The 27090-nt window shown below is 41.5% G+C and overlaps 1 protein-coding gene across 5 annotated transcripts in view; it reads left to right on the forward strand.

The window, feature by feature from the left end:
* KLHL29 (kelch like family member 29) overlaps window positions 1–27090 on the forward strand; it is a 917635-nt gene that overhangs the window by 21261 nt on the left and 869284 nt on the right. The window contains exon 1 of one of the 5 annotated variants that reach the window (XM_056564305.1): window positions 13554–13694. The exons of 3 other annotated variants lie outside the window; for them this stretch is intronic. The gene's annotated coding sequence lies outside the window, so the exon portion shown is untranslated. Of the gene's footprint in view, window positions 1–13553; window positions 13695–27090 lie in introns of those variants that run through there. One more of the 5 variants, XM_056564306.1, reaches the window with a different exon arrangement.

The raw sequence follows: 27090 nt of genomic DNA on the forward strand, positions 1-27090 counted from the left end.
GCGCTGGATGACTGGCGATGCGGACGTCACGTCCACACCACGCTCATGCCTTCACGGCCACGCCCCCTCAATGCAAGTCTATGGGAGGGGGTTTTACACCCCTTCCATAGACTTGCATTGAGGGGGCGTGGACGTGATGTCACGAGCCTCCGGCTCTCCAGCCGATGCTCTAAACGAATGCCAGGTGCAGCAGTGAGATCGTTGGGATTCCCATCGTTGGGACCCCCACGATCAGACATCTTATGCCCTTTGGATAGGGATAAGATGTCTAGGGGCGGAGTACCCCTTTAATGCTGGGTTTACTGAGCTAGATTGGCAGATATATGTGAACCCATCCTTATTTTGTAGAGGGAGCGGTTGTCGTCATTGCAGCGTTTCCTGTCACACCAATGATTATACATGGAGTTAAGCCTCTGTAGCCAAGAAGTGCTGCTACCAAGCCTGTGTGCTCTGTATACAGTGTGGCGGGGACATCTATTGTTATAAATAATTGTTATTTTATCTTTATGCCGTTGTGCTCCCATTTTGGGTTGATTTGATTTTAATCTTCGCTTTTTCTTTGTTTAGTCGTCAAGCTCTTGAGAAGAAGTAAATTATTACAGGAGCGGGGGCTTAGCATGTGTTCTCCCTTGAAACCTTCAAATAACAATAATTCTATCCAGTCCGTGCTCATAATAGCTTTTCCTATCATTCCTTTTAAAATGGAAGTTTTTCCGTTGTCTGTAATGATGTTCGTTTTGATATGTAGACTATTTCGATCATCTTTGGCTTGACCTCCATTATTTCATACAGAGCCGATGATCTAATGGTTTCTTTGCATGAAGTTGCGGATGCTTCTTCTTTGCAAGACGTTTCCCGAGATGGCACCACAGGGTTTTCTAAGTAACCTTTTTTTTCTGAAAATAATAAGCTCTCTAGTATTGGACTATTAGACTCGAGCCACTGTGATTTATGCTTTTTCTGTGTACGGTTTACCACACTTTATTATTTCAGCAGAGCTGCTCCTTCCAGCCGGCAAACACTGCGATTATTTGTATTCGGAGTCTATTGTAAGGCCATGTTAGTCCCAATACGCTGCCCTCTGCTGCGTTACTGGCACAAGTATTAGCTTTTCCACTCAATTTATCAGGTATATAAGCATAAGGAAAGTATAATCTTTCTTCTTGGATGCAAACCATATTAATATTTATGGTCCTATTGACAAAGGCAGCAGAATTGATCTCAAAGCGACCACAGTTGACTCGTAAGGATGCTCGTACAATGTTTAACCCGGGGACTTAGTCAATAAAACAGTTTACCTGTATATAAAGACATATTGTAAACATGCATCACCCTGTCACCTCCAAGATAGCAATGTCATTTTATAATGGGATGTGATTCATCCTCTATAGGGTCTTGATGGCCATAAAAGACCTTTAGAAAGCAATACAATACGGGGTGTAAAGGTCTAGGTTTAGTCGTCATGAAATTGTTATGGTTTTGTGATTGGCTTTCAGTCACCCGTCTGATGTATTTTCTGTTTTTCTGTGACAAGTCGGAATGGTGATCATCTGGAGAGGTGTAACCAACCATAAAGAACACGGGAACTTTGATGTATGTGAAGGAGTCTATACATCCCCCTTATTACGATCAGCTTGACCAAACCTTGAAGGGTCATTTATGTTGAGTTGTCATCTGGTATATTGTTACTGCAAAGGCGTAACATGATGCCAATTCAAAATCTGTAACAGAACCTTCAACCTACTACACTGTTTTTAATACTGATATGTTAGGGTGGCCATACATCTTATAGTAATGTTTGCTGAACCCACTGCCATCGGGGAATTAGGTCATTTGCAGGTTCAAGCTGAATGTCTAAGGTCCCGATTCTCATGTTCCTCCTTACTACATGCTAGGACAAGAAGGTGTTTGAATGGAGCAGTGGTTGAGCATGAGTGTGGTTGCTTCATTGAGGCCGACAGTGGTCATCTACACAGTTGATATGGGATAAAGGTTTTTGGCTGAATACCTATTCAAGGCATGTCAGGAGATATCTGTGTGCTTGGAGCTTTATCAGGGAAGGGGCCACAACACTTGATGATGCCCCAAATCCCTTCTGTGGTATCTTAAACACTTTGCTCTTTGAACACTTCATTCGTTAAAGGGAATGTTTCACCAAATGTGATATATATATATATATATATATATATATATATATATATATATATATTTTTTTTAGAGGTTAAATAATTTTTTCCAATTTTTTTTGGAAGTATTTAAAAAATAAATGTACTTGACAAAAAATAGGAAAAAATAAATAATAACTTGTCATATCTCCTACTGTTGACCAGCAGAGGGAGCTAAAATGAGGAATCTGGTGAAAGCAATCAACTTGACTGGCTGCTGCAAACTAGACCTTGCCTGTCTACCTTCCTCCTCTGTCTATGTGCAAAAGGAGAGGGGGAGGGGGTATTGTACTTTCTTAAATTCCACTGTCACCATTTTGTTGGTGTCTGAAGAATGGTAAAGAACAGACTAGATGTCTCTTCATAGATCACTGCTCTGCAGGGACTTCAAGAAAATGTCGCTGGCTCCCGCTTTCATTTCACCTAGCCTGTGCTATGCACATGTGCAGTAAGCAGCCAATGCTTTCCTATGAGACACTCTCAGTTTAAACTTTCTTATATCCTATGCCTGCCATGAAGCAACTGTGTAGGTGTTGTGAAGCGACACACCATTAAGAGGCTACAGTAATGGCAGCCCCCAGTAAACATGCTTTACGTACAAATGCTTTATCTTGATAAAATAATTTTCTTTATTAAAAAATAAAAATGGTGACACATTCCCTTTTAAAGGGGCACTGTGAAACTTCTTTGAGAAGACCAACCAAAATTGCATCAAAAATGTTTTTTTTTTATTTCTTTTTTTATGGGCTTTCTCAAAGAAAATGGCCACCAGGTATAATGTGTTCCAGATAATTGTCTAGATAATGGGTGGTCTTCTCAAAGAGGTGATCTTTTGGAGAGGTTTCACTGTATACAACATATTTTCTGTATAACATGTATGTGGTTGGGAGATTGGGATCTTAGAGGAAGGTCTTGTCCTTGGAATCATTGATGGAACTAATTTGTGAAGGATCATCAATGTTATCTTCTGACATGCCTTAAGGATTTTCTAGAAGGTAACCAAAGAGAGGAAACCATTTTTATAGCATCATCAAGAGCCTTCATCTTATTGCTTTGGTTGGAATTTTGTCACAAACTTTGTCCCTAAATGGTCACTTACTGACAGCCTTCGAAGTATTGTGTGAACCAAACATTGCTACGGATTGGTTTGCATTCATGATTCATATATTTTTTTTAATAGTTTATTTGAGTTGTATCTAAAAGGGATGACCATTTAACAAAACCGGTGTGATAATATACGTAGACACAATTGCTACCTATTTACTGGTAAGAAAGCAGAAAAACATAAAATATGACATGCACAAACCCTTCTAGTGTTATTTGAAATGCCAGGTCACAAAAATACTATTTTAGGATGTTAGATTTGAGTGATTGAGTAAAAGTCTTAAAAACTTTGGCCAGGAGTCCAAAACTTTAGCCTACAACACCTAAAATCTCATTGACACTTACTCCAATAAGTCCCAACATTGTCAAAAGTTTTCATAATGTAAGGTTGACTGGTATTGATGTTTATTGAGTATGCTTCACCAATGAATACGCATAGTTGGGTGATTTTTTTGGAGAGTCCTCAGGGTTATAGCTAGGCTTTTCCTCATCTGGAGTACAAATATAGTTCATTGTCTTATCCCTGTATCCAAATAATAGAGCATCTCATCAGTATTCCCACTGGCACTTAGGGCCCCATCCCACCAGCCTACCCAACCACGATGATGGTGCTACTCTTTCATCATTTTCATTTTTAGAATTTTTAAAGTAAGGCCATATATCTGCATCTTTGTGCCAACCGTATTAGAACTTGAGGGGATCAAACACTTTTGCAATGCATTTTTTTTAAATATTGATATTTTTTGTGAGATTACATTACAAATGGAAGCAAAGTATTAAAGTATTAAAAACAACAAGGAGACCTTAGGGTTACCTGTCTCCAAGGAGAATTCTTCAAAAATCAAGAGATTGACTAAAGAGGCTTTGCAGTTATAGTCTTATGCGGGTATCCATGGCACAGTGTGACGGAAGGGACCGGGCAGTTAATTGGGCTCTCTCTTAACCTCCACTAAACCGTATGACCCAAGGAAATATATGGACAGGGTTTTAGAGAAGGGATAAAAGGTGATGATCAGAGCTGGCAGTGGCCGCTGTAACACAGTCTTCTTAACCCGTTCAATATGTGGCAGTGTCTTCAGGCTTCAAAGGATTATAATGGATTTATGCGCTCAGTACATTGTTGTAAGGAATTTTCGGCTCTCACCGTTCATTGTCTCCTCTCTCTCTCCCTCTCTGCCTGCTTTCTGCTGAAGCCTGTCATCTGCAATCTCACAGGATTATCAGCATTTCAGCACATGAAGCCGGCTTCGCCGGATGCTTTAAAAGCAGCCACAATGGTTAAGATATTAGAAGGCGATGCATTAAACCTGGCAATGTTGAGAATACAAAGCTATGTTAATGGCCATGAGCCGAGGAGCTGTGTTTTAAATGTGTGAACTGTGAAAGATCAGAACAGAAAAAAGCACAATCCACAGTACTTTCCAGAAGTGACGGCAGCGGCTTATTTCATTGTCGGAGAGTCAAGGAAAATATGTTCGAGAATGGGAATTTGGCACTTAGGGTTATACTGGAAATGTGAATGTGTTTATTTAATATAGTTTTATTTGAAATTCATTGTGATGTGAAAAAAAAAAAAAGAATGTCCCCCGAATAATAATGAATCCTATTGTTCCTTTCAGACCACCCTTTTAGGTGACCAAGAAGTTGAGTAGGGACTCCAGAGGTAATAGCCCCTCTGCCATGGAAGATAGCACTTATTTTATAAATGGCACATGGTAGGGGGTGAAGGCTTATTACGTTATTACAGATTTTGCATTGGGGCCTAAGTTTTTCACTCTTCTGCCTGGAGCCAAAGTTTAATTTTGTTACACTGATCTTGTATTTATATACCCTGACCAGTGGACAGTGCATCCAGGGCAAATTCCCCTCAAGACGACCCACATCCCTTCATTAAAGTGGAGGATTAGGTTCTCCAGATCCAGAACATGCCAGGTTTATCAGAGCATGCTATGTTCTCCAGATCCAGAATATGCCAGATTCATCAGAACATGCAAGGTTCTCCTGATCCAGAACATACTAGTAATATAAAATCCTATCCCTTCCCCAATATCGCGCCACACCCCTACCCTTCAATTCCCTGGTTGAACTTGATAGACATATGTCTTTTTTCAACCGTACTAACTATGTAACTATGCTAGGCTCTCCAGATCCAGAACATGCCATGTTCATCAGAATATGCTAGGTTCTCTAGATCCAGAACATGCCAGATTCATCAGAACATGCTAGGTTCTCCAGAACGTGCCAGGTTCATCAGAACAGGTTAGGTTCTCCAGATCCTGAACATGCCATGTTCTCCAGATCCAGAATATGCCAGATTCATCAGAACATGCTATGTTATCTATATACAGAATATGCCAGATTCATGAGAACATGCTAGGTTCTCCAGAATGTGCCAGGTTCATCAGAACATACAAGGTTCTCCTTATCCAGAACATGCTAGGATCTCCAGATCCAGAACATGCCAGGTTCATCAGAACATGCTAGGGTCTCCAAATCTAGAACATGCTAGGTTCTCCAGATACAGAACGTGCCAGGTTCATCAGAATATGCTAGGTTCTCTAGATCCAGAACATGCATGGTTCATCAGAACATGCTATGTTCTCCAGATCCAGAATATGCCAGATTCATCAGAACATACTATGTTCTCCAGATCCAGAATATGCCAGATTCATCAGAACATGCTAGGTTCTCCAGAACGAGCCAGGTTCATCAGAACATGCAAGGTTCTCCAGATCCATAACATGCTAGGTTCTCCAGATCCAGAACATGCCAGGTTCATCGGAAAATGCTATGTTCTCCAGATCCAGAACATGCCAGGTTCATCAGAACATGCTATGTTCTCCAGATCCAGAATATGCTAGATTCATCAGAGCATGCTAGGTTCTCCAGATCCATAACATGCTAGGTTCTCCAGATCCAGAACATGCCAGGTTCATCGGAATATGCTAGGTTCTCCAGATCCAGAACATGCCAGGTTCATCAGAATATGTTAGGTTCTCCAGATCCAGAACATGCCAGGTTCATCAGAATATGTTAGGTTCTCCAGATCCAGAACATGCCAGGTTCATCAGAACATGTTGGGTTCTCCAGATCCAGAACATGCCAGGTTCATCAGAGTATGCTAGGTTCTCCAGATTCAGAGCCACTCCTTCACACTGGCCCATTTGCTCGACAAATAACTCCTCTCCATTTAACCACCCTATGTTCTACTTTGGACATCCTCCTTAATGTGAATGGATCAGGTCAAAACAACATTTCGACATACCCTTAAAAACAGTAAAAGGAAGTCTTTCGAATGCTTTCCAGATGCATGTATGTAGCTATGAGGGACACAAAGGTTGCAAATTCAACTGGCCCTGCTGCTTGGAGCTACCTAGAAGCTTCCCTGTCACATGGATATATAAAGTTAGAGAAGTCTTTGTAAATTTTTTAAGATCTTCAACCAGTTATGGAGGAGTCAAAACTCAGTTTTCCTCTTCCAAGATGATTTTTTAGCACATTATTGGAAAAAGAAGAGAAAAAAAAAAGCCTGGCGACACGTGAGTGTCTCATCCGTCTGTCCTAAAAACCTAATCAGAAGGCAACAAACCTTTATACGACAAGAAAAGACTCAAGAACCAGCCGTAGCTTTAATGGACATTTATTTTACATCTGTCCTACAAATTCAATCTCTTCTTTTAAGCGGCTCCATAAAGCTGACGCCATTGACATAGTCGTGTAATTTTTTTTGGGGGGAGGAATGTTTATTTCCGATGATGTGGAATCATAAAAATATTTAATTTCCCTAAATATGTTGATGTAGTTTCATGGCTGTAAAATTAACCTCACGCTAGACTTTACGGGCATATTTAGGTTCTCATATTGCTTAGTTATAGAATAACAGGTGGAACTACATAGAGTGGCAGTGATAAAATAACTTTATTAGGCACATTACTACTCTTTTTACTCTTTTTACAAAAAGTTTGGCTTCTGCAGAAATTTGGGAGTCTTCCAATATTGAAGAAGCGTAGATTAGATGGGATTAGTGGGGTCTGAGGCATTACCAATGGCTAGGAGTGTGCTCATTTTAACCATTTAATGCATATCCAAAGCATAGGTTATAAATAATTGTTCAAAGAAGGAACTATGAGCCCTTCTCAGAGGGTCCATATGATGCTCCTTTTTATTTTTGATGCTACTGGACTGTATTTTCTAAATTACTCTGTATGTTTTGGGCTACCGTTTTGTATTTTGTGCTCCAGTGTGTTATATGGCACTGCCGGAGTGGTATTCTGTGCAACACTGGTATTTGGGTCTGTTGAAGAGGAGTTTAGTACTGAACTGTGGTATTTTTTGTTGCAACAAGGTATTTGCCACATAGTGATATCTGTATGTATGGTAGTACAGATAAGATAGTCAGTTGGCCTAGCTGTGGAATCTGCTCTTATGTGTGTGGGAACTCTTACTTATCTTTGTTTGATTTCTTTATCATGACCCTTAGGTTCCTTAGGACATGGCACTTTTTAGGGTAGTTGACTTTATAAAAAATACAAGCAAATAATAAGGACTGGTCTATCCATATTACAAACCTATATTAGATCTGTGGGGCTCCGAATACTAGTAGTGCCACTTATTTGCAGTACCACCTATGAGCACTGCATCTCCTTCATTGTTTAAAGAGTACCTCTCATTATCTTGATAAATGTAATAATCCTCCCAGTTCACTGCCCCCATCATTATAAACCACCCCCTGCCTTTATTTTTTATCATTTGTTAGTTTTCTATCTTGATATTGCTCTGTATTTTCTGCTCAGTCAGATACACAGACTGGGAAGGGGCGTTCCCCAGCAGATCATCTGAAGCCATACAGGGGAGAACTTCCTCCCTTACTCAGCAACCAACAGCAAATAGCAGACTGTATTTCTTCTAGTCCAAAGTCTGTGCAAAAAATAGGGGGGAAATGTGCTCTGGACAAGTAGGGAGACACCTAGTGGCAGTTTTTTTTAACCACAAATAAAACATAGAAAACTTCATTTTTTTTTTAAACAAAGTACATTAGAAAGATTTTTTTTATTTACCATAAGGAGTGCAATAGGAAAACTTAGTTTTAATGAGAGTGCCCATTTAACAGTCACAACGCCACACAATGACTGTGCCTGGCAATGCAGCTTTCCGCAGCTCAGTCAAATTTAAATGGATGTCCTTTGGTTGATTAGATCCCAAAACATCACCACATCTGTCCACAGGCTGTCTTTGGTATTGCAGCTTCAGAATGATTAAAGGGGTATTCCAGGCAAAACCTTTTTATATATATATATCAATTGGCTCTTGAAAGTTAAACAGATTTGTAAATTACTTCTATTAAAAATTCTTAATCCTTCCAATAGTTATTAGCTTCTGAAGTTTTCTGTCTAACTGCTCAATGACGATGTCACGTCCCGGGAGCTGTGCATGATGGGAGAATATCCCAATAGGAACTGCACAGCTCCCGGGATGTGAGTCATCAGAGAGCAGTTAGACAGAAAACAACAACTCAAGTTCAGAAGCTAATAACTATTGGAAGGATTAAGATTTTTTAATAGAAGTAATTTACAAATCTGTTTAACTTTCCGGAGCCAGTTGATATATATAAAAAAAAAAGTTTTGGCCTTGAATACCCCTTTAAATTGAATGTAACTGAACTGCAATATCAGACACAACCTGCCAACAGGCGTGGCACTGTTGTGGCCAAAATCAGCCATGTTTTTTTTTTTTTCTAATCCTGTACAACCCCTTTAACCCTCACAATTTGTCGGAATGTTGTATTTTAAATTCCAGCTGTTTCTAACCAGGTTTGATATAGTAGGACTGCAATGTTCCATAATTCATGTATACTTGTTCAAATACGGCTCAGCCTCCCCTTTATAAGAATAATTCTATTATTGCGGCTAAGCACGGAGCTCTGCTTGATCCACAGATAGAAAATAATTTCTTTTTAATTCAAAAGCCAATTAGAATAAACCTGTTCATTTTCCAGGATGCCCTTTGTGCTCCGTCAATGGTGTTTTTTTTTTATTTTTTTTTTAATCCAAAGTTTAAAGAATTCCTTAAAGTCAATTATCCTGTGTGAGTAAGACAGGGCGAAGTGTAAAAGCTGTTCCAATATGTAGTGGCGTAGTGAAGAGGATGATTTTATGCATCGGAAATGATCTTTACTCCAGTCAATTCAATTTTGGAAGCTTAGAAAAAAAAAAGTAGAATGGGCTGTGTTAACCATGGAGAGTGTAGGAGACATCCTAGATTAATGGTCTCAAACTGTGGCCCTCCAGATGTTGCAAAACTTCAACTCCCAGCATGCCCGGACAGCCAACGGCTGTCCGGGCATGCTGGGAGTTGAAGTTTTGCAACATCTGGAGGGCCACAGTTTAAGACCACTGTCCGAAATGGTGTAAAACAGCAAGTTTCTGTATGGTCATCAATGGCAATTAAAGGGGAATTCCAGGAAAAAACTTTTTTTTTTTTTAATATTAACTATAAATGACTTCTATAAAAAAAATCTAAATCCTTTCAATAATTATCAGCTGCTGAAGTTGAGTTGTTGTTTTCTGTCTGGCAACAGCGCTCTCTGCTGACATCTCTGCTTGTCTCGGGAACTGCACAGAGTAGAAAAGGTTTGCTATGGGGATTTGCTTCTAAACTGGGCGGTTCCCGAGACACGTGTCATCATCAGAGAGCACTTAGACAGAAAAGAACAACTTCGGCAGCTCATAAGTACTGAAAGGATTAAGATTTTTTTTATAGAAGTAATTTGCAAATCTGTTTAACTTTCTGGAGCCAGTAGATATATAAAACTTTTTTTTTTTCCTGGATAACCCCTTTAAAGTTGTCTAGGGTTAGATATGGATGCTTTTATTTAAAAACAGCTCCACATATGTCCACAGGTTGTGTGCGGTATTGCAGCTTAGCCGCATTCTCTTCTATGGAGGTAAATTGACTATGGGTTTATTCTGACCCCCTCTATCTTTTCTTTATTTTTCTATCGATGGAGCTATGTGAAGACTAATCTGTAGTTTTCATTGGTTTTCATACTTAGCTTATGGGGTTGTTTTTTGTGTCGCATTCGCTGTGCAGGATCAATTCTGTTCATTTTTTTGTTGAGTTATATTTAGAGTTTAAATTTTTTCCTTGGAAACGTGGGAAAATAGCGTAATTAAAATGTTTATTATGACAATTTTTTTATATTTAAAAAATAAAAATATATATGGGGGAATATATAGCAACCAATCAGATTGCTTCTTTCATTTTGCAGAGCCTTTGTTAAAAATGAAAGAAGTGATCTGATTGGTTGCTATGGGCAACTCAGCAACTTTTCCTCTGGACAGGTTTTGATAAATCTCCTCCTATATGTCTTTGTTTTTTTTGTTTTTACATAACTTTTTTAGTTCTCCTAGGGGTCTTTACTATGCGATCACTTGATCAGTCATACTGTTCACTGTAATACATATACAGGGTGGGCCACTTATATGGATACACCTTAATAAAATGGGAATGGTTGGTGATATTAACTTCCTGTTTGTGGCACATTAGTATATGTGAGGGGGGGAAACTTTTCAAGATGGGTGGTGACCATGGCGGCCATTTTGAATCCAACTTTTGTTTTTTCAATAGGAAGAGGGTCATGTGACACATCAAACTTATTGGGAATTTAACCAGAAAAACAATGATGTGTTTGGTTTTAACATACCTTTATTCTTTCGTGAGTTATTTAGAAGTTTCTGACCACTTATAAAATGTGTAACACAAAAATTGATGGTATGGTGTGGTATATGGGGGTACAAAGATAGTGGGGCCATTCTTCATCAATGGAAACCTCAAGGCCACTGGATATGCGAAATTGTTACATGATGATGTGTTTCCCTCTTTATGCACTGAAGCTGGCACGTTCCCTGAGTTTTTCCAACAAGATGGTGACCACCACATTATGGGTATCAGGTCCGAGCATTCCTAGATGAAAAGTTTCCTAGAAAGTGGATTGGTCGTCGTGGGCCAGTTGAATGGCCCCCAAGGTCTCCCGATCTGACCCCCTTAGACTTTTATCTTTGGGGTCATCTGAAGGCAATTGTCTATGCTGTGAAGATACTAGATGTGCAGCACCTGAAACTACGGATACTGAAAGCCTGTGCTATCATTTCTCCTGCGGTGTATATAGTACTATATAGCAGTGTATACGGATACTGGAAGCCTGTGCTAGCATTTCTCCTGCGGTGTATATAGCAGTGTATATAGCAGTGTATACGGATACTGGAAGCCTGCGCTAGCATTTCTCCTGCGGTGTATATAGCAGTGTATACGGATACTGGAAGCCTGTGCTAGCATTTCTCCTGCGGTGTTGCTATCAGTGTGTGAAGAGTGGGAGAAGAGGGTTGCATTGACAATCCAACACAATGGGCAGCACATTGAACACATTTTATAAGTGGTCAGAAACTTGTAAATTACTCATGAAAGAATAATGTTACGTTAAAACCAAGCACATCATTGTTTTTCTTGTGAAATTCTCAATAATTTTCATGTGTCACATGATCCTCTTCCTATTGAAAAAACAAAAGTTGGATTCAAAATGGCCAACTTCAAAATGGCCGCCATGGTCACCACCCATCTTGAAAAGTTTCCCCCCTCACATATACTAATGTGCCACAAACAGGAAGTTAATATCACCAACCATTCCCATCTTATTTAGGTGCCTCCATATAAATGGCCCATCCTGTATATTACAGTGAACAGTCAGATCAGTGTTCTTCTAGTACAGTCTGTAATAGTAGATCTGTCATGGCAGCCGCTTAGTCATCCAGAAGGCTTCGGGCTGCCATTCCAACTGATCAGCTCAGCACGATTGTGTAACAGGGGAGCCAGTCGGAGCTCGGACAATAGCCAGATATGCGTATTGTTACATAGTGGGAGTTAGGAAGAACTTCACTTGTCTCAGCAACAGGATACCCCGGGGTAGATAATGATGTAGCAGAACTGAATTTATCACAATGTCCATGTGAATTTATGAAACAGTCTACCTCAGGAACTGGGCACAGGCTTAGATACATTCTTATAACAAAATAACATTAAAGGGGTACTTTGAAGAAATACAAAGGTTTTCAAATGAACTGGTGCCAGAAAGTTATACATATATGTAAATGACTTCTATTAAAAAATCTTAAAGGGGTACTCCGGTGGAAAACTTTTTTTATTCTTTTATTATTTTTATTTTTTTTTATCAACTGGTGCCAGAAAGTTAAACAGATTAGTAAATAACTTCTATTAAAAAATCTTAATCCTTTCAGTATTTATTAGCTGCTGTATACTACAGAGGAAATGATTTTCTTTTTGGAACACAGAGCTCTCTGCTGACATTACGAGCACAGTGCTCTCTGCTGACATCTCCATTTTAAGAACTGTCCAGAGTAGGAGAAAGTCCCCATAGCAAACATATGCTGCTCTGGACAGTTCCTAAAATGGACAGAGATGTCAGCAGAGAGCACTGTGCTCGTGATGTCAGCAGAGAGCTCTGTGTTCCAAAAAGAAAATCATTTCCTCTGTACTATTCAGCAGCTAAGAAGTACTGGAAGGATTAAGATTTTTTCAATAGAAGTAATTTAGAAATCTGTTTAACATTCTGGCACCTGTTGATTAAAAAAAAAAAAGTTTTCCACCGGAGTACCCCGTTGATCCTTCCAGTACTTATCAGCTGCTGTATGCTCCAGAGGAAGTTGTATAGTCTTTTTAGTATGACAAAGTGCTTTCTGCTGACACCTCTGTCCGTGTCAGGAACTGTCCAGAGCAGGAGAGGTTTGCTATGGGGATTTGCTCCTGTTCTGGACAGTTCCTGACCTGGACAGAGGTGGCAGCAGAGAGCACTGTGGTCAGACTGGAAAGAACTATACAACTTCCTCTGTAGTATACAGCAACTGATAAGTACAGGAAGGAATAAGATTTTTTTTAATAGAAGTAATTTGTAAATCTGTAAAACTTTCTGGCACCAGTCGATTTTTATTTTTATTTTCTTCTGGAATAACCCTTTGAAGCAAATGTAGAAATAAAGAATCACAACCCCCATCCTCCTCCATTACCCCTTCCCTTTATCCACCTCCTCCTCTTCTCGGTTGAATTTGATGGGTATATGTCTTTTTTTAATCGTACTATGGCCCAGATTTATCAAACTGTGTTTCAGAAAAAAATGAGGAGAGTTTCCCACAGCAGCCAATCACAGCTCAGCTAAGGAGCTGTGGTAAAGTGAAAGCTGAGTTGTGATTGGCTGCTGTGGGAAAATCACTTCACTTGTTCTGTCACAGTTTTATAAATCTGGGCCTACGTACCTTAAAGTCAAAGTTGATGTTTCAAGGATATGAATCTTCTTTAATCGGAGAGAGAGATCTGCTACACCTGTCTGGGTTGGAACATGAAAAATACTGGAATTAGGTGAATATTTGGTAACACGTATCTGTATGAAAATGTCATGGAGAACTCCAGAAGTCAGTGTGACTTTTTATAAGAGCTTATGCTGGTGTCTATGGAAGAAAAATGACAGATCTCCTTTTCATGTGCCGGGCATAAAAGGATGACAATTGTTAGTAAGAAGAATCTCTCTTTCTAATCCATTAAAGGGGTTGTTCAGGATTTAAAAAAAATAAAAAATATTTTTTTTTCTTCAAAAACAGCACCACACCTGTCCATGGCTTGTGTCTGGTATTGTAATAGGTCAGGTCTACTCAAGTGAATAGGCCTTTATAAAATGTATCCTCTATCCCAGTGTTTCCCAACCAGGATGTTTCTAGCCGTTGCAAAATGCAACTCCCAGGATGCCCTGGGAGTTGTATTTTGCAACAGCTGGAGGCACCTTGGTTGTAAAACACTGCCTATCCTGTAGGGAATAGCATCAGGTCCCAGCATTTGGATCCCTGTGATCTCAAAAATGGAGCCCCATCTCTCCCTCTCCATGGAGCGTGCTTCATGCTGTGGTTGACAGTAATCGTGGGGGGGACCACTGGTCTTAGGGCTGGGCGGTATGACCAAATATGTGTATTGCAGTATTTTTTAAACTAATGGCGGTTCCACAGTATATAACGGTATCCCTCCCCCCCCCCCAAACATAATTATTAGCCCAGCGCTGCGCTGCCACCATCGGGGTACTACTCACGTACTGGGTAATACTACACCCATGGGGGTACTACTCGCCGGCCGCTGACACTCTATACTGTATCCCTATGCCCGGGCTGCAAACAAAAATAAACTTTAACGCATGTTCCTACGTTGGCCTTACGCTCTTCCTGGGGACGTGAACGTCGGACAGCCGTCAGACTATCCCCGGCCGCAGCGATGTTCCGCCTCGGCTGGTGATAGGCTGAGCCCACTGTCATGTAAGAAGCCGGCTCCTTACATGACAGTGGGCTCAACCTATCACCAGCCGAGGCGGAACATCGCTGCAGCTGGTCATAGGCTGACGGCTGTCCGACATTTCATTCCCTAGGAAGCTGGTCTGGACCAACGGGGAAGGTGAGTTAAAGTTTATTTTGTTTACCTTTTGCAGCCCGGGCATAGGGATACAGTATAGAGCAGTGGTCTTCAACCTGCAGACCTCCAGATGTTGCAAAACTACAACTTCCAGCATGCCCGGACAGCCGTTGGCTGGAGGTTGGAGTCCGGTGGCCGCAACAAACAGGAGGATGAGGAGGGCAGCGCTTGCGGGTGACATATGTATTTACCCTGATGGGGACAGCGCAGCGCTAATAATTTGGGGGGGGGGGGGGGGGCAGAACAGCGCTCATGGGTCACATATGATTAGTTCCCCGATGGCGAAGCGCTCGGCTGATAATTCATTCATTCCCGAGAGGGAAGGGGCCAAACCGGTATTGCGGTATGGGTTAAAATTCATATCGTGCAGCACAAAAATTTCGGTATTCGGTATGAACCCTAATTGGTCTGACCCCTGCGATCAAACACTTAGGGAATAAGATGTACTGTACCATTGCTCCCCTTTAAAGGCATTATAGAAGTAGACAAACAGTGCCCTTTATGTACGTAGCTATTCATCTTTATTAATTAGGTTTTATACCCCCACAAAACTTAAAATCGTATTAAATATTACTGCCTTTCAAATCATTAAAGCCCCTTTTTTTTCTTTCTTCCTTTCCTTTTGTAAAATCTGTTCGATACTAAACCATTCAATTCTTTTTTAACATTTTAATGATTACAGTATCCTTCAGCTGGAGAAATATTAATGCAATTTCCATTTATAAGGGACTATTAAAATGACCACCACTGAGCCTCTCTTACAATTGCTCCATAACTTTATATTTATCACCCCGATTATTCTTTTATGGTGCACTTCCCTCATTAATTGCAATAAAAAGAACATTATTTCCGTCCACATCTAAGATGGATTTTGGATGGTTGGGAAATGGAGGCAAACCAACAAGGTACAATCTCTTATGTGATATGGTGAAGGTGCCCATATTGATTTGATGAAATGTGGGCAAATTGTCCTTTTTCGACAAATCTGGTCGACTATCTAATGCAGTGGTCTTAAAACTGCGGACCTCTAACTGTTGCAAATCTACAACTCTCAGCGTGCCTGGACAGCCATTTTAGCTATGACATAGCTAAAATTAGGCCACCATGTAATGCTGGATTGGTCATTCATCAGATATCAATGACACCCTCTGTACCCTATTAACTTTTAATGGGGTCTGTCATAGCTATAATGAGGCCACAATGTGGTGCCGGACAGTATGAGTTCTCAATGGCACCCTGTGGTAAGCTTGGGGTTGTAGGGTATATGGGGTGTAGCTGTGCGGTTAGTAAAGGGTGCTGGCTTAACCCTTTCTATTCGTGATGCCAGGGTGAGGGCTATTCTCTGTATGCTTGTCCTACTGCCACCCGTCCCAAGAGCGATAGGGAGATAGGAAATAATTGATTGTCCACAACCGGGGATTTGCAGAAACTTGTCGGAACTTTTACTGAAGATTTTATGCAATAATGAACAGGAACAGTCCATATAGCAAAGTCTATTAGAGCTTGACAAGTGTTTGGGACCTCCTGAGTCTGTTGAGCTTAGGAAGGTAATTGTTGCGCTGATCCACTGGATTTAGGGGTTTATATTCGGTCCAGTAATCACGCTAGCTTTAGCGGGGATTGAGATTTTAACTCACGGTTTAGTTCCAGGCTGAGGCTGGCAGGCTTCTGGCCTAGCTTGTCTTTGTAAGTTGCGCAGATCCGTCCTGGTAGTCCGGCATCCACGAGAGCAGCAACCCAAGAGAGCGATCTTTGGCTACAGCTCCCTTATATGGGCAGTGGCTGGACTAAAGCTCACTGGTCCATAACAACTGTCAATCTTCTGTACAAAGAGTTATGGGTAATCATGTGACCCAAGGACCTCCAAAGGTCCTCCAACATACCATAGAGGAATTAACACAGTCACATGAACGAAGGTCAGGGGTGTGGAAATTTTATAAAAAACTACTTGTCCACGGGACTAAAATGGAGCAAAATCTACTTGTCCCTCATGACGATCCACTTGTCCGGGCCAATTTTCGCTTTTACACTCTGATTTTTTCCTCCTCGCCCTATAATAGCCATAACTACCTACTATAATGATACCTTTTAATTTTTCAATAACATATTCTCTGAACCAAAAAATATATATATTTAGGGAAGTGAAATTGAAATAGTAAAAGATAATTTAGGAGATTTGTTGGTTTTCTTTTCTGCGCCATTTACCTTGTGGTTGAGGTAACATGTTAGTTTTATACTTTAGGCGCCTGATTACAGCAATACCAGATTTGTATCGTTTACGTCGTGTTTTACTAATTCTGGACTTTTTCTAATTTTTTTAATTGCCATTTTTTAACCTCTGCAGCTTTATTTTTTTTCCGCATACCAGGCTGTATGAGGGCTCATGTTTTGCGCCATAATCTGTTTTTTGTATCGGTACTATTTTGGCATTGATCTGACTTTTTAATCGCTTTTTAACTTTTTTTTCTGGGATATTATAAAAATTGCAAATCTGTGGTTTGGTATTTTTTATTACATTTACCGTACGGGATACATAATGTTATATTTTAATAGGTTGTACAATTACGCACAAAGCGATACCAAATATGTTTATTTTTATTATGTTTACATGTTTTTATATAGGAAAAGGGGGTGATTTGAACTTTTAACATGGAAGGGGTTAATGCAGCGGTCTTCAAACTGTGGCCCTCCAGATGTTGCAAAACTACAACTCCCAGCATGCCCGGACAGCCAACGGCTGTCCTGGCATGCTGGGAATTGTAGTTTTGTAACATCTGGAGGGGCACCGTTTGAAGACCACTGGGTTAATGTGTGTCTTTCAACCTTTTATTAACATTTTTTTTTTCTTTTACACTTTATTAGACTTATGAGGAATCATTAGATTCCTCAGACAGATGAATAGATTCTATTGAACTCAATAAATCTGTCTGCTCTGTGATCCATTGATAGAGCCTGGTCCAGCCAGGATCTATCAATGACAGAGCCGGGACAGGAGGAAGCAGAGGTAAGTCCTCCGGCTACCTCCATAGTGGATCGCCCCCCTGCGATCGCGCTGTGGGGGGGGGGGGGGGTGATCCACCCCACTAGCCCACCAGGGAGCATTCACATGTCCCTTTAGACCAGTGGTTCTCAACCTTTTCGGCGACCGTACCCCCAAGGCTTGAAAGTATGTCCACGGGTACCCCCTCACGCGGAACTTGCGAGCGAGGGGTACCCGCAGACAAAAGGCGTGTTCTTACCTTTATACTAATGCATCCCATCTCCAACTTAATCCCCTTGTGCTATTATTCCCCCTCCGTCTTACTCCCCCTGTCCCACAATTCCCACCTCCCTCTGATTCCCTTTTACCATTATTCCCCCTCCATCTTTATCCCCTTGTGCCATTATTATCCAATATGGAACAAGGGGATTAAGATGGAGGAGGGGGAATAATGATACAGGGGGATTAATATGGAGGGGGGGGGTTGATAATTCCCCCCTCCCTCTGATCCCCTTTTGCCATATCGGATAATAATAGCACAAGGGGATTAAGATGGAAGGGGGGGGGGGATAATCAACCCCCCCTCCTCCATATTAATCCCCTTGTGTCATTATTCCCCCCTCCCTCTGATCCCCTTTTGTCATTTTCCCCCCTCCATATTAATCCCCTTGTGCCATTATTATTAGATATGGCAAAAGGGGGATCAGAGGAAGGGGGGAATGGTGCAAGGGGATTAAGATGGAAGGGGAGAGGGGAGTAATAAAGCACAAGACATAAAATTTCAATGCCTTGTGCTTTATTACTCCCCCCCCCCCTCCGCCATTATCCCTCTCCCCCTCCATCTTAATGCCTTGTGCTCCGTCCCATACAGTCCCCCCCCCTCTGTGCCATACAGTTGTTTACCTGGCGTCCTGTGGTCCCGTTGCCTGCTGCTTCACGGGGTGTTCCACAGGGCCGCACTGACGTGTGACGTCCCCCTGCGCTGTGCGGCAACTCTGCGCAACGTCAGGGGAGGCCACACGTCTCCCTGGCAACCACGCAGCTCACTTACAGTAGCCCCGGCCGCATCTCTGGCCGTGCTACTGTACAGTGAGCTGCCTCGGCTATGCGCTGACAAATACTGGCCAATGCATGGCCGGTATTTGTCAGCGTTTTCGCGTACCCCAGGTTGAGAACCCAGGCTTTAGACGCCGCTGTCAGCTTTGACAGCGGCGATCTAAAGGGTTAATAGCCAGCCGCGGCGATCACCGCATGCTGGCTATTAGCCGCGGCCCCCAGCTACTGAGAACAGCCGGGGGCTGCAGAGTATGGAGCGGGCAGGAGTCCGGAGCCCGGTCCATACAGACTGCAGAGCGCCGCATGCATCTCCCCGTGCAGACGCGCCTCCTCCCCTCAGCTCTCCGAAGCTACAGCTGGGGGGAGTGAAGCCAGAGGACGCAGGTCTGCACGGGGAGCAAGAAGCCACGCCCCCTCATCTCCACCCGCACGTCTGCAGAGCAGGGGAGAGAAGACACACACAGCTTCTCATCTCCCCTACTCTGCTTCGGATCTGCAGTCTGTATGGAGAGGGCTCCCGACTCCTGCCCGCTCCATACAGACTGCAGATCCGCCGCACTTGTCAGGTCCTGCCCTGCTTGCCCGAAGCCGGGCTAAGGGCCGGACAAATTCACCTGCCCGGCGCTCAAAACTGCTAGTCCGAGGCGTCGGGCGATAGAAATTCCACATCCCTGAAGGTCCTGCGACGCTACCAAGGTAAGTATACTAATATTCATTATATTAAATATATACATTTAAACATTACAAAATTAGAAAAGAAGGAGGCGACTAAGGGTTGTCCCACCTGGGGGACCCTACCTGAACGTAGTAACTCTGACTTTGGGGACCACCATACAAAGTATGTACCTGTACCCTGTTGACTTGGGGGGTCTATCATAGCTGTACTGTGGTTTGGGTTATTTTGATTTCAAGTCCTTTAGAACATCCATCAGAGGCTTTTATGTAGATTTGCATGAGAAAGCGAGTCGTTAGATCCTACAATTTAAAAGGGTACTCCAGATGATAAAAAACATTTTTGAAATCAACTGGCGTGAAAAAGTTTTACAGATTTCTAAATTACTTCTATTTAAAAATCTTAAGCTTTCCAGTACTTATCAGCTGCTGTATGCTCCAGAGTAAGTTGTGTAGTTCTTTCCAGTCTGACCACAGCTCTCTCTGCTGACACCTGTGTCTGTGTCCGGAACTGTCCAGAACAGAATAGGTTTGCTATGGGGATTTGCTCCTACTCTGGACAGTTCCTGACACGGACAGAGGTATCAGCAGAGAGCATTGTGGTCAAACTGGAAAGAACCTCACAACTTCCGGTGGAGCATACAGCAGCTGATAAGTACTGGAAGGATTAAGATTTTTTAATAAAGGTAATTTACAAATCTGTTTAACTTTCTGGCACCAGTTGATTTGAAAAAAGTTTTTTCCCTCGGAGTTCCCCTTTAACCCCTTAAGGACGCAGGACGTAAATGTACGTCCTGGTGCGGTGGTACTTAACGCACCAGGACGTACATTTACGTCCTAAGCATAACCGCGGGCATCGGAGCGATGCCCGTGTCATGCGCGGCTGATCCCGGCTGCTGATCTCGCGGGCGTCCGCCATTAACCCCTCAGGTGCCGGGATCAATACAGATCCCGGCATCTGCGGCAGTTCGCGATTTAAATGAACGATCGGATCGCCCGCAGCGCTGCTGCGGGGATCCGATCATTCATAACGCCGCACGGAGGTCCCCTCTCCTTCCTCCGTGCGGCTCCCGGCATCTCCTGCTCTGGTCTGTGATCGAGCAGACCAGAGCAGGAGATGACCGATAATACTGATCTGTTCTATGTCCTATACATAGAACAGATCAGTATTAGCAATCATGGTATTGCTATGAATAGTCCCCTATGGGGACTATTCAAGTGTAAAAAAAAATGTAAAAGTAAAAAAAAAAGTGAAAAATCCCCTCCCCCAATAAAAAAGTAAAACGTCCGTTTTTTCCTATTTTACCCCCAAAAAGCGTAAACATTTTTTTTCATAGACATATTTGGTATCGCCGCGTGCGTAAATGTCCGAACTATTAAAATAAAATGTTAATGATCCCGTACGGTTAACGGCGTGAACGAAAAAAAATAAAAAAGTCCAAAATTCCTACTTTTTTAATACATTTTATTAAAAAAAATATATAAAAAATGTATTAAAAGTTTTTTATATGCAAATGTGGTATCAAAAAAAAGTACAGATCATGACGCAAAAAATGAGCCCTCATACTGCCGCTTATACGGAAAAATAAAAAAGTTATAGGTCATCAAAATAAAGGGATTATAAACGTACTAATTTGGTTAAAAAGTTTGTGATTTTTTTTAAGCGCAACAATAATATAAAAGTATATAATAATGGGTATCATTTTAATCGTATTGACCCTCAGAATAAAGAACACACGTCATTTTTACCATAAATTGTACGGCGTGAAAACGAAACCTTCCAAAATTAGCAAAATTGCGTTTTTCGTTTTAATTTCCCCACAAAAATAGTGTTTTTTGGTTGCGCCATACATTTTATGATATAATGAGTGATGTCATTACAAAGGACAACTGGTCGCGCAAAAAACAAGCCCTCATACTAGTCTGTGGATGGAAATATAAAAGAGTTATGATTTTTAGAAGGCGAGGAGGAAAAAATGAAAACGTAAAAATTAAATTGTCTGAGTCCTTAAGGCCAAAATGGGCTGAGTCCTTAAGGGGTTAATAGCTTTATCTATGGTAACTCATGTCACCTTCCCAGGTTGCTGAGCTCTCCTAAGGCCTTATGTTTATGTTTTGTATCCATCCTGTATACCAGTGGTCTTCAACCTGCGGACCTCCAGATGTTGCAAAACTACAACTCCCAGCATGCCCGGACAGCCGTTGGCTGTCCGGGCATGCTGGGAATTGTAGTTTTGCAACATCAGGAGGTCCGCAGGTTGAGGACCACTGCTGTATACTGTCCTTATGTGACTGCTGAACCGCTAATAGACCATGAAAGTGACAGGAGATCAGAGGACACTTTAATTGCTCGACTTGTTTACTGTAAATGAGGACTGCTGAGTCGCTTAAATCCTCTGTGTACACAAGCGGTCTGGCACTTATGGTTTGTAAATCCAATTTGCCAAGGTGGTGCCCGATAATAAAATAATTGCCCTTATTAGCCAAGTCGGACACATCCATTATTAGCACTCATTCCGAAATGCCTAATTTACATGACAATAAAATCATCTCAGTCCTCGACTTCCTATAGGTAAGAACAGACGGGAGGACAGTTTACGTAACTGTGTTGACATTTCAATTTAGCCTTCCATCAGAGACAGCAGTATCAACCGTAGGGTTAAGAAAAATATATAAAGATATATTTTAGTTTGCACGGCAATATACAGTTAAAAAAAATTGTAAGCCGACAGGACACACTTTTGGCATACGCCAGGTTAAAAAGCCTTATGGACCTGATAATTATTGAGCTAAAGGGGTACTCCAGTCCTAAGGCTAGGTTCACACTGTGGAATTTCTGGGCAGAATTTCTGCCGGAGATCGAGCTGGCGGCACTAGGACCGCACGGACTACATTGCCGTCCCCATAGATGGCAATGCATTTCTGAGCAGATCTCCCAAAAGATCCACCCAGAAATGCATTGCAGTCTATGGGGGCAGCAATGCAGTCTGCTCGGTCCTAGTGCCGCCAGCTCGATCTCCGGCAGAAATTTTGCCCAAAAATTCCACATTGTGAACCCAGCCTAAGACATCTTATCCCCTATCTGAAGAATAGGGGATAAGATGCCTGATCGCAGGGATAGGGGATAAGATGTCATAGGGCCGGAGTACCCCTTTAAAGCAGTGTTTTCCAAACAGTGTGTCTCCAGCTGTTGCAAAACTACATCTCCCAGCATGCCCGGACAGCCAACATGCTGGGAGTTGTTTACAACAGCTGCAGACACACAGTTGGGGAGATTTATCAAAACCTGTCCAGAGGAAAAGTTGACCAGTCGCCCATAGCAACCAATCAGATCGCTTCTTTCATTTTTGAAATGGCTTCTGAAAAATGAAAGAAGCGATCTGATTGGTTGCTATGGGCAACTCAGCAACTTCTCCTCTGCACAGGTTTTCATGAATCTCCCCCACTGTGTGGAAAACACTGCAATGCAGCGTACCTGCTATTTATCGTGGGCTTTTTAGGATTGCCTACTCTGCGTGTATATTAAGAACAGCACTATTTTTGGCCATTATATAACTTGTATAATTTCTGCTCTACAGGCTTTATCTATAATTAGCAGTTCTCCCAGAGCTGGTGAGCAGAGCTCCCTCCTGCTCCCCTCCATAGACTTGTATTGCTCGTCTTGCAGGCATGGAACATAGTTGAGCTGATTTCAGAGAAGATTTGAGCAGCTGGGGGGGGAGGGGGGTAGAGTGAAAAAGTTTGATGACAGTAGAAAGAAGCATTTTTGTCTAATAAGATATATTACAATGTTTCTTATGTTTGATTGTACAATTGATCTATGCAAATGACAGTGCCTTAATTAAAGGGGTATTCCAGGAAAAAACTTTTTTATATATATCAACTGGCTCCAGAAAGTTAAACAGATTTGTAAATTACTTCTATTACAAAATCTTAATCCTTTCAGTACTTATGAGCTTCTGAAGTTAAGAAAAGAACAACCTTAACTTCAGAAGCTCATAAGTACTGAAAGGATAAAGATTTTTTAATAGAAGTAATTTACAAATCTGTTTACCTTTCTGGAGCCAGTTGACATATATATAAAAAAGTTTTTTTTCCTGGAATACCCCTTTAAGGTTAGCAAAAGAAGCTGCTGTAGTCAGGAATGTACCTATGGGCGGATCGGTGGGGCATTGTGCCTCAAGGACCAGGGGGATGCCAATGATCATACAGAATGAGTAGTGGACTAGGGCAGAAAACAGAGCATTTGCCCTACGTAAAGGAAAGCCTGGTTATGACTTTGCTGTAACACAATCCAAAATAAAATGCTAACATCTGCTTCTATCACTCGGCATTTTCTATTCGGGGGGGGGGGGGGGGGGTTATTATATTCGGTCGCCTTTGCTCAGCCTTCTGAAACACAGCAATGCAGAATCATGACAGCAGAAAAACACAAAGAGGGTTCATCCAGTCCGCTGTTCTATGCATGTATTTATGCTGTTCTTTTTTTGTTTCCAATACTAAGTTATTTGATTCATTTATTGTATTACGCTTCATCTTTTTTCTACTTTATTTTATTTGTTTTAAAATTCATTTTTTTGAAATCTTATACATTTTTTTGTAGGTATTATGTGTTTTCAGTTTTCTTCTTTACCCTTTGATGGATTTACGTCTATCGGGGGCCTGCCTTTTGTCTGCAAGTTTCCAGTACAGTGGTCCCTCAAGTTACAATATTAATCGGTTCCGGGACGTCCATTGTATGTTGAGACCATAACTCTATGGAAACCTGGTAATTGGTTCTGAAGCCACCAAAATGTCATCCAAAAATAGGAAAAAGTGAGAATTAAACAAAAATAAGTAGATAACAAATACAGATAAAGCAAGTAAGAAAGATCAGCTGGGAGCTGTAATCACTGTCTATGTATAGGACGGGAGCTTCTTCAGGGTCCTGTACAGAACACACAGTGTCCTAAAAAAGGAACATGGAGCCGCCCTCACCTGGTGTCCAAAGGATCAGCTAGCCGCTGGGGACCCCCGTGATCTTGCACTTAACACACCAGTTAAAATCAGTCCCCAGAGCAAGTTCGCTCCGGGTCTGATTACCGGCGACCACGGGGCAGGCGGCATGTGATGTCACGCCTCCGCCCCCGTTTGACGTCATGCTCCGTCCCTCAATGCAAGCCTATGGGAGGGGGCGTCACAAGCCGCCTGCCCTGTGGTCGCCGGTAATCAGACCCGGAGCGAACACGCTCCGGGGACTGATTTTAACTGGGGTGCTGCGTGCAAGATCACGGGGGTCCCCAGCGGCGGGATCCCCGCGATCATGCATCTTAGGGGATAAAATGTCTAAGAGCCAGAGTGCCCCTTTAAGACCGCGGCTTTAGAACCTTAGAGTTCCAATGGGTTCATAGGGACCACAAGACTTACTGGTAGATGTATCTACTGTGAAGGGCTTAAGTGGTGGTAAATTTAGAACGTTCTTGCTGAAGAATTACCAAACTTTTTGTTTCTAAAATGTTAATAACCCAGCCTTTTAAAGAATAATTTAAACAATTCTGATAAAAAGACCCATAATGTCCAAGTGATGGATATCCCCTGACTTACACTAAACAGAAAATCATATGCAGTTACAATGCAGAGAAAATTATATTTTTCGTTAATTCCAGCTAATTATTAACACCTGCTCTGATTTCAATTTGCCTTATTAGAACCTCATGAATATTAAACCAATATAATTCATATTCATGAGCTGCTGAAACCTGAAAGATGTGTCAAAGTTAAGGACCACCGTACAATTTGTTCATTAATGGGTCTTAAAACCTGCAAAGAATCCACTTTGCATCATCTGAATCTACTCTCACCTTAATGAATGAGGCACTCAGACTTCATAATTGACTGGAATTAATGCTGGAGCAGAATGTAAGAACAGAAGTCCAGGGAAATTCTCCTAGGAGATATTGGAGGAATAAGCGCTGGTGCTTAAGTAACGTCTTGGGAAACTATTTACTAATCATTTTGGGTGAATCTTTTTAAGAGGATGAAGAGGTCCTTTGAGTGATAAGATTAAACGACCAGAAAATCTTGTTTTAAGATTTGATTGAATCTTAGGGTTGATGTCTTATCTTCCTAGGGTTAATGTTGTCTCAACTTCTTAGAGCTGATGTCTCATCTTCTTGGGGTTGATGTCTCATCTTCTTGGAGTTGATGTCTCAACTTCTTAGAGCTGATGTCTCATCTTCTTGGGGTTGATGTCTCATCTTCTTGGGGTTGATGTCTCAACTTCTTAGAGCTGATGTCTCATCTTCTTGGGGTGGATGTCTCATCTTCTTGGGGTTGATGTCTCATCTTCTTGGGGTTGATGTCTCATCTTCTTGGAGTTGATTTCTCATCATCTTGGGGTTGATGTCTTATCATCTTGGGGTCGATGTCTCATCTTGGGGTTGATGTCTCATCTTCTAGGGGTTGATGCTGTCTTATCTTCTTAGAGTCGATGTCTCATATTTTTAGTTGATGTTGGCTTATCGTCTTGGAGTTGGCTTTGTCTCATCTTCTTGGGGTTTATGTTTCCTCATCTTCAAAGAATTGATGTCTTATCTTCTCTGGGTTGATTCTGTCTCATCTTCTTAGAGTCAATGGGGGAGATTTATCAAAGGATTTAGACTGGTTTTTCCTAAATTTGTCGCACAGAAAGTCGCAGTCTAAATATGTGCGACTTTTCTGCGACTTTTGCTGTAGAGGATTTTTAGAACATGATGTCTATTTTAGATGGAAATGCATTGGAAAATGCATTGGTGCTGAATTTATCAAGTGCGACTTTTGTGCGACAAGTCGCATCTGCCCAAAATACGCTGAAATGTCAGACCATGTTGGAGCAGGTCTAAATGCAGTTTAAGCTGTAGACCCTGAAGTCTGAGCACAGAATTTATCAAGGGCTGTGAGACCTTTGATAAATTAGGAGCACAATAGACAGGAGACTACCACATACGCTGGTCTATAAGTATACCCAGAATAGACTAGATTAGTAAATGTCCCCCAATGTCTCATCCTTTTGGTTGAGATTGTCTAATCTTTTTTGGAGTTGCTGTTGTTTTGGATTTTTTTTCTTGCACATGGTTGTTTTATACGGACAGATTTGAATTCACACGTTTCCACTTATTTGCTTGCTTGACAACATTTAAAATTGGGACATATAGGCGCCACCTTGAAATACCACCCAATTGGTGAGGAACAGCTCACCAGATGCCCTTGTTTAGGTAGGATTTGCGAAAGAACTAGTTTGAAGATTGTCTTAAAATCTGTTCACAAATAGGCCCTAGTTTTGGCCAGTTCTAAGCAGTATCAGGTTTTATTTTTTTTAATAAATTATTTCCCATACCAATTTGACTTATGGCTAGAGATGTACTTTAATTTTAATAGAGAAAATTTATTTAATTTCTCATTCTGCATCAAACTTATCGGTAGCCGATGGGACTTCTCATTTTGCTGTGCTCTAGTTTTTCCTGAGTAGATGACACGGGGCAACTCCGGTGGCTCAATTTGTTTGTTTCAATATTTCATAACAATTAATTTGTTCCAAATTCAGAATGTTTAAGTGTAAAATTGACAATTACTATAGTG

The sequence above is a fragment of the Hyla sarda genome, chromosome 3 (assembly GCF_029499605.1).
Source record: "Hyla sarda isolate aHylSar1 chromosome 3, aHylSar1.hap1, whole genome shotgun sequence".
Taxonomy (NCBI): domain Eukaryota; kingdom Metazoa; phylum Chordata; class Amphibia; order Anura; family Hylidae; genus Hyla; species Hyla sarda.